This window comes from Setaria italica, chromosome VII (assembly GCF_000263155.2).
Source record: "Setaria italica strain Yugu1 chromosome VII, Setaria_italica_v2.0, whole genome shotgun sequence".
Lineage (NCBI taxonomy): Eukaryota > Viridiplantae > Streptophyta > Magnoliopsida > Poales > Poaceae > Setaria > Setaria italica.
Window position 1 is genome coordinate 6,204,715 of NC_028456.1, and position 9,256 is coordinate 6,213,970.

A 9,256-nucleotide genomic window follows, 5' to 3' on the forward strand; every position below is an offset into this window, starting at 1 on the left:
GGCTAAGGTGGGTAATGGCTTTGTTAGGATCCGCACCGGCACTAAGGTGATTCGTGCTGCGGTACCCTACTTGTGGGAAAAGTGTACAACCTCTGCAGAGTTAAAACCTATCCGGGTAGCCGTGTCCACGGCATTGGACGAGTTACAGCTTGGTCACATAACTAGCATTTGGAGATGGTTTGTTTTTATGGCGTGTGTTGGATTTGGAAGTGTCCGGCAGTTGTGCCGTGTGCTACGGCGGACGGGGAGTCCGGTAGCGATAAAACATGGATCCTTTGTGTAGGATCAACCCCACTTAATGTTTCAGTTACTAAAGAAACTGCAGTGTGAAAATTCTTTGAAATAAAACCCTGCATGTGTCAAAAATCTAGCTTTATTGCAAATAAACCTTAACCATATTCTTGTTGAATCCTATGCATATTCTTGCTGTATCCCCCTCCGTGGATGGGGTTGGACTTGTTGAGTAATTTTGTACTCACCCTTGTTTTGTTGCTTCAGAGGAGGATCCGGACTACGTCGCCAAGGACTTCGAGTAGGAGGTTGCGTCTACACCCAACGCTGCATGCGGTGTTGGCCCTTTTGCAGGATGCTTCCGCTGACGCATAGTTCCGATTGCAGCCCGGAGTCCGACTGGACTGCAACTTTGATTTGTATTGTTATCGCTTTAGTTTTACTTTGGGTGTGGCTTGCCCGCCCACTCCTTCGGGAGTTTTATGGTTTCTGAACTATCTGTTGAATAAATGTGTTATCAGCCTCCTTGGACTGATAATTGGATCACATTTAGTCTCTACTTATGTGGGGACGCTTCATGAAGTCAGCAGGTGTTTCAAGGTGTGGAAATCTTCTTCGCACTTGTGGCTCCACACAAACTTGACTTCCTTTCTCAGTAGCTCAGTCATCGGCGTAGCTATCTTTGAGAAATCCGAAATGAAATGCCGATAGTAGCCTGCTAGTCCAAGAAAACTACGGATTTGCTGAACCGAAGTGGGTGGCTTCTAGTCCATGACCTCCTATACCTTGCTGGGGTCCACTGCTATGCCGTTCCGAGAGATTGTGTCCCAAGAACTTGACACTCTCCAACCAGAATTCACACTTGGAGAACTTGGCATAAAGCTGATGATCTCTCAACCGTTGAAGAACCACATAAAGATGCTCGGCATGTTCTTCTTCGCTCTTCGAGTATACCAGAATATCATCAATGAACACCACCACGAACTTGTCCAGCTCGGGCATGAACACTGAATTCATGAGGTACATGAAATAAGCGGGTGCATTAGTGAGTCCAAAGGACATAACCAGGTACCCGTAGTGTCCATATCTTGTGGAGAAAGCAGTTTTGGGAATGTCACAGGGTCTGATCTTGATTTGGTGATAACCGGAACGAAGATCAATCTTGGAGAACACTCTTGCTCCAGCTAATTGGTCAAACAGAACATCAATGCGGGAAAGTGGATACTTGTTCTTTATAGTCACCGCATTGAGGGGTCGGTAGTCCACACACATGAGTAGATTTTCATCCTTTTTCTTCACAAATAGGGCTGGGCAACCACAGGGTGAAGTACTGGGTCGGATAAAGCCTTTCTCCAATAGATCATGCAATTGGGTTTTTGTTGGGCATACACCCCAGGTCCACGAGTAGGCCTTGGACGGCCCACCAAGGGACGTACTCGGACAAGACCAAAAAAAGGATGGGCGTATCCTACTCGGACTAGTCAGGTATGTTTATGGAAAACTACTCGGGCCATTACTGAGTAGAACTCTATAATAGTACCCGACTAGGACTCAGACTTGTAACCCTGCCCTCCCGTGTATATAAGGGCGGGCAGGGACCCCCCTCAAAAATAGACCTCAACACACAGGACGTAGGGTATTACGCGATCTAGCAGCCCGAACCTATCTAAATCGTGTTCCTTGTGTCACCATTGATTTCTTGATTCTCAACAACCCTTACCGCATAAAAGACCACCTAGGGTACCCCCTAGGCAGGTTGCTAGTCTAAAACACCAACAGCTTGCGCGCCAGGTAGGGGACCTCGTCGAGTTTCTCAGCGCGAACTCAATGGCAAAAGTCATCATCACGCCTGTTTTCTTCATCGAAGCCGGTGCCACCTTCGTTTTCGGATCCTGGCTTTGCGTCGCCGAAGGCTCGGGTTCGTTCTGGCGCCAGATCGTCGACGTTCAGGAGAAGAAACAAAAAAATCTGATCGGAAAAAACCAAGATTTCAAAGTCGACGAGTTCGAGTTTGACTATGCGTCGGATTCGACTTCGCCTCAGACTACTCCAACCATTTGCTCAGGGGTCGGACGCACCCGACCCCAGGACTCAGGGTCGGGCGAGGTGGAGTTCCACCCTCAAAGGGTCAGGCGCATCTGACCCCGGGATTCAGGGTCGGGCGAGACAGAGTTCCACCCCTCAGGGTTGGGCGAAGCGGAGCTACTCCCCCAAAAGGTCGGGCTCAGCCGACCGCAGGACTCAGGGTTGGTCTCGCCTTGGACTAGTCAGTCCCAGCTAGTGTCCAAGTCGGTTTCGACTTCAAAGCGGTTCCCGCACGGACTCCGCAATGCAACCAAAGTCCACCAAGGTTTTCTTACTCGAACCCGATTCAAACTCGGGCATGACAAATACGTCGACTCCGACTCGTCCTATTCACTAGAGATACCATTATCTGGTCCAGCCCAAGGATTGGTAATAACTTCGACATCACAAGGCAGATTCGTCCACTGGCTGGGATTGCAACCACCTCTTCTCGACCATGACTACGACTCGCACCTCGTCGCCCATATAGACAACCTACCATATCAAGAAGGCGTTCCACTCACTTCCAACCGTGAGGAAAGTTCCATAGAGATTGCAACATCAAGCTCTGGAAGCTACTACCTGGACAGGGAGATACTTGTTATTACTCAGAATAACAACCCAGGTACTAGCCAGAACAGAACCCCCAGACGATTAGCACAAATCGACAACATCTCCGAAGATGAGTCTATAGCTGATGCCCCTCACGGTGAAACCTTCGAGCAGCGCAACCAAAGAAGGGCGCGCAATGCTACTCGAGCCGAGCAACGACAGTTGATAGCTACAAATATTCCCATTACAAATCTTGAAAGGGCTTTCAACGTAGTCCAGGCTCAGGAGCACAATACTCCACTCGCGGCTATCGCCTCAATCAACCTTTTAACAACATTGATGCCTCAGGATAAGGATAACGCAGCCACAGCTTAACTCGTGCAACGCGGCAACGGACTGATCGCACAACTCGCGAAGCAAGCTTACAAGCTACTCGACAAAGAATCACCAATCCTGTCTGTTCCTCGTATCACATCTCATCAAGAAGGTAGCAGGGGAGCTGCAGACAGTAACACCGCCCCATGAAATGATAACGCAGTCAACCAACCTCGGCAACACAGCCAAGGTCCAAGCAAGCATAAGGCCCCTGCTTGACATAAGGATGTTGGCAAGGTCAGCTGCAGGTTAAGAACATCCGCCCTACTCGGAAGAACCACGAAATGTCCAACTTCAGTGATTTGCGAGAAATTCTCAACAGTCGGCGCGAACGGGAAGTCGACAGCTACAACCATTTTCCTGCTTTCACAAACCGGGTAATGAAAACAAAATTACCCGATAAGTTCAAGCTAACCGGAATCACCAAGTATGATGGCAAGCAAGACCCAATTCAGTGGCTACGATGTTACTCGCTAGCCGTCCAAGCAGCCGGGGGCAATAACGACACCAAAGTTATCCATTTCCCCATATGCATGGAACCCGCACCACTGACCTGGCTTGAGTCACTCAAACCCAAGTCCATTGACTCTTGGGCAGACTTGACAAAGGCTTTCACCAACAACTTCACCGGCTCTATGGCTAGACCAGGCAACAAGATCGACTTAAGTCAAATTAAGAAAAAAGAAGGCGAGACCCTACGCAACTATCTGCGATGGTTCTTCGAAAAGAAGGCTACCATAGTTGACATCTCCGAAACTGACGTCATTGAGTGCTTCCAGAATGGACTCTATGATCGACGAACATACCAAGACTTCGGACGCCGACGACCAGCTGATGTCAAAGAACTCAAAGTCATGGTGCAACAGTGGGCAGATGAAGAAGACAAAGAGCGAGAATGGTTCGGCTCCCACCATAACCGCGGACGCGACAACAACCACAACAATGACCCAGATAGAACTCGGCATAACGATGCTTGGAACACCTATTCGAGTAACCACAATCGCAAAAGGAAGCCCGACAACACTGTTGCCGCCATGACCAACTCCGGGAAAAAGGGACACCGCAGAAACGATGAAGGGCCAACCTTCACTGAGCTACTCAAAAAGCAGTGCCCATGGCATCCGACTAGCAAGCACTTGGCGATAGACTGCTACAGCATGCGCTGAGTCATGCAAGACTTACCCGCACCACCACCCCCTGAAGAGTACACCAAGAATAGAGGTAAGGGTAAGAATAAAGCCCGCAACGACAAAGATGAAGAAGGCGACTTCCAGACAGCTTCAAAAACCGTCAACGTCATTTTTGGCAGTATCCCAGGCACTGCATCCAAGCGACTCGTAATCAGGTACATCATGGCCATCGAACCAACGGACCCTACACTATTAAAATGGTCAGAAGTTCCAATTTCTTTCAGCAGAAAAGATCAATGGACAAAATTTTCAGAACCAGGCTGTTTCCCACTAGTCCTGGATCCAGTTGTGGCAGGATAAAAGTTAACCAAAGTACTCATCGACGGCGGCAGCGGCCTCAACGTTATCTTCGCCAAGACATTAAGGAAGATGTGCCTCGACGTTACTGAAATGCTTACCCCAATGGATTCACCTTTCTACGGCATCGTGCCTGGAAACACGGCTATACCACTAGGACAAGTTGTCCTTCCAGTCACCTTTGGCACTAAAGAACATTACCGTACCGAGTACATCAGATTCGAAGTCGCAGACTTCGAGACATCTTACCATGCTATACTTGGACGGCCAGCACTCGCCAAGTTCATGGCCATACCACATTATGTCTACCTGGTACTCAAAATGCCAGGCCCCAAGGGGGAGCTCACGCTACGAGGAGATCTACGGTGATCCTACGAATGTGACACTGAAGCCGTGGAAATTGCTGCGACTAGTCAAGCACCCAGTCTCACACAACAAGTCTTCACAGCTTCAAAGAAGCTCAATCCAACTGAGCTAGAGATCCCGAAAAACAAGTCGGGGTCCACAAAGGTGAAACCCGCCAGTGAGCAAGACTTCAAATCAGTTGACCTCCAGACAGGTGATCCTTCCAAGATAGCCCTGATCGGAACAAGGCTAGATCCTAAAAAAGGAATTCGCACTCGTCAGCTTCCTTCGGGCTAACCATGATATCTTCGCTTGGAAACCGGCTGACATGCCAGGTGTGCCCAAGGAACTCAATCCTACTAAGTGCGTCTTTGGAGTACCTTTCGGTAAGCTACTCGGGTTCATCATTAGCCATCACGGCATTAAGGCCAACCCGGAAAAAATATCTGCCATCACAAACATGCAGGCACCAGCCAGCATTAAGGATGTGCAGAAACTCACAGGCTGCATGGCCGCTCTCAATCGGTTCATCTCATGACTTGGAGAACGGGGACTACCCTTCTTCAAGCTTCTCAAACGCCAGGACAAGTTCAAATGGACGGAAGAGGCAGATGAGACACTAACACAACTCAAAGACTTTTTGTCAAAGCCTCCTGTACTCACCGCTCTTTCTCCGAATAAACACTTGCTCCTATACATCTCAGCTACTACTCATGTCGTCAGCACGGCAATAGTAGTCGAACGGTCTGAACCAGGCCACACTTACAAGGTCCAACGACCTGTCTACTTCGTCAGCGAAGTACTCTTGGACTCCAAAACTCGGTATTCATCGATACAAAAGCTCTTATACGCTATTTTTCTCACCTCCCGGAAGCTGCACCATTACTTCCAAGACCACAACATCACATTCATCTCCGACTTCCCGCTCGGCGAAATTCTCCACAACAGAGATGCCACGGGTAGAATCTCCAAATGGGCAGTTGAACTCGGAGCTCTCACGTTGAACTTCAAGCCAAGGACAGCCATCAAGTCTCAGGCTTTGGTCGACTTCATAGCTGAATGGACTGAAAATCAAGTTCCGACACCAGTTGAACGACCAGAACATTGGGTAATGTACTTCGACGGATCCCTCAAACTTGAAGGAGCCGGCGCAGGCGTATTACTCATCTTCCCCAGGGGAGACCAGCTCAAGTACATGCTGCAAATATTCTGGGAAGCATCTAATAACGAAGCCGAGTACGAAGCACTGCTACACGGCCTTCGCCTCGCAATCTCCCTCGGCATCAAATGACTACTGGTGTACGGCGACTCTCTAGTCGTTATAAACTAGGTCAATGACGAGTGGGACCGGAACAAGGACAACATGGATGCTTATTGCAAAGAAGTCCGCAAACTGGAAACCAAGTTCTCTGGATTGGAATTTCATCACATCATCCGCGACAACAATGTTGCTGCCGACGTCCTCTCCAAAATGGGCTCTACTCGCGCAGAGGTTCCAGCAGGAATCTTTGTACACGAACTGCACAAGTCGTCCATATCCGACCAAGTCACACCGCTAGCAATCCCGACTACTGACGTCTCTCGTAAAATCATGATGCTAGAAGTCGACTGGAGGACACCCTTCATCGACTACATCAAAGATCACCAGCTACCATTCGACAAAAATAAAGCTGAGCAAACCTCCCGACGAGTAAAAAATTACGTTCTAGTCGGAGACAAGCTCTACAGGAAAGGTGCATCGTCTGGAGTACTCATGAAGTGCGTCACCAGAGAAGATGGCCAGAAATCCTAGAAGAGATTCACAGAGGAATCTGTGGCAACCACGCCTCTTCGAGGACACTAGTTGGCAAGGCTTTCAGAGCAGGCTTCTACTAGTCAATGGCTCTGGCTGACGCCAAAAAACTAGTTCAAAAATGCAAAGGTTGTCAATTCTTCACGAAACAGCAACATGTACCGGCCTACAAGCTAGTCACAATACCTCCACATGGCTGTTTGCCTGCTGGGGGCTCGACATAATAGGTCTGTTACCAACTGCGCCAGGAGGATTCAACAGAGTACTCGTGGCAATCGACAAATTCACCAAATGGATCGAGGTCAAACCGGTCACTTGCCCCAATGCAGACCGGTTCCTCGACTTCTTGGATGAAATCGTACACCGCTACGGTTTTCCCAACAGGATTATCACAGACCTAGGGTCAAACTTCAATAATCACGACTTTTGGGAATATTGCGAGAACAGCGGCATCGACGTCCACTATGTCTCGGTCGCTCACCCGCGCGCCAACGGACAAGTCGAGCGTGCTAATGGCATGATACTCGACGCCCTGAAGAAAAGACTACATGACATTGGCAACACCAGAGGTGGCAAATGGCTCAAAGAGTTACCAAATGCTTTGTGGGGCCTCCGTACCCAACCGTGCAAGACTACGGGGCTATCACCCTATTTCCTGGTGTATGGCTCGGAAGCCATACTACCCGCTGACATCATGTGGCAATCACCATCCGTTGAACAATACGATGAAGAACTGGCAACAGAAACACGGCGAACAGATATAGATAGTCTAGAAGAAACAAGATGCGCAGCACTAGTGCAATCTGCCAGATACCTTGACGGTTTAAGGCGTTACCACGACCGCAACGTCAAGGAAAGATCTTTCAACTCGGGCGATATGGTCCTTAAGCGTATCCAAGACACGTCAGGGTTGCATAAACTCAATTCACCATGGGAAGGTCCTTACATCGTATCAAAGGTTACGGGACCTAGATCTTACAGACTCCAAGAGCTTTCAGGAGAACACGTACCGAACTCTTGGAATATAGAGCATCTTTGTCGCTATTACCCATAGCAGTATCCGAGCAACTATTTCAAGGCAATATCTCATGATGACTACTTGGGAAAACTTCCCGACTACCGACTTCAAGATACCTCAGCTTTGACAAGAGTTATCAACTCAACAAGGATCACTGCCCTGGTACAAAATCTCCGTATCAATATTTCTTTACTGAAACAAGGATACATCAAGTTACATATGAGTACAAGTACTCGGAATACACAAAGACTACAAGCAACTGCCTACTGGCGGGCTGCATTTAAGCCTCAGGCTTTTACTATATCACAAGGCCACTCAGGTCTGCTGACCACAAGGGGAAGGGCCCACACGCAAGGAAGCTGCGCAAAACGCAGCCATATCCAGGTCCTCTACCCAAGGCAACACCAGGAACTCCAGCATTGCCACTGCCTTGACAACGGCAACGATGAACCCGACACGACGCGCCTAGAGGGAACCAAGGCTGCTCTTTTGCTAGCCTTGAGCCAATCCAATCTACGGCCACACCTCCACCTCTCAGAGAGCGGGATAAAGACCGCGGCACTCATCACCCATCACTCGCGAGTTCCAGCGCATACTCCACTGGATCACGAGCTGCAAGATGAGGCATGCGACGAAACCTCCTACGAGGATTCTTCTAGCATCGCGGCTATCCCTACGAGCGCAGGAGTCTATGGAGGGAAGGTGGCCTCAATCTACGAGGAATCTTCTAGCACCGATGCACTCTTTGATGGCTCTCTACACTCAAACAGAAGCAACCGAAGGCAATCCATCGCTACTCAGGAACTTGAGTTGGTTCACTCACCAGATGGCTCTATTTATAGCCGAAAGCCACAACTACCACCTGCCCAAGAGTTACTATGCACCCGTGATCAATGAGTCTGACAACTCCTGACTCTGCCCACGTGAAGGTACTTATTCCACAATGGACAAAAGAGTACAGTACACCCGTGCATCCACAAAGGACAAAGGAGTATAGTACACCAGTGCCCCTCAAATGACGAGTACTCGACAGCATTATGACTACTCGACACTCGGGACTACTACAAGCCAATCGTGGCCTATGCTCTCACCATTATCTCGAGGGCTTGGACTACTCCGACCCCCTGCTCAGGGGTCGGGCACATCCGACCCCAGGACTCAGGGTCAGGCAAAGCAGGGTTTCCCCTTGAGGTCGGGCAAAGCGGAGTTTCCACCCTCGAAGGGGTCAGGCTTAGCCGACCCCAAGACTCAGGGTTGGGCAAGACGGAGCTCCTCCTCTAGAGGGTCAGGCCCAGCCGACTCCAGCACTTTGGGTCGGACAAGATGGAGTGAAACTACTCTTCGCAAGACAACAAACTTCAAGAAACAAGTCCAATGGCCAAGTATTCATTT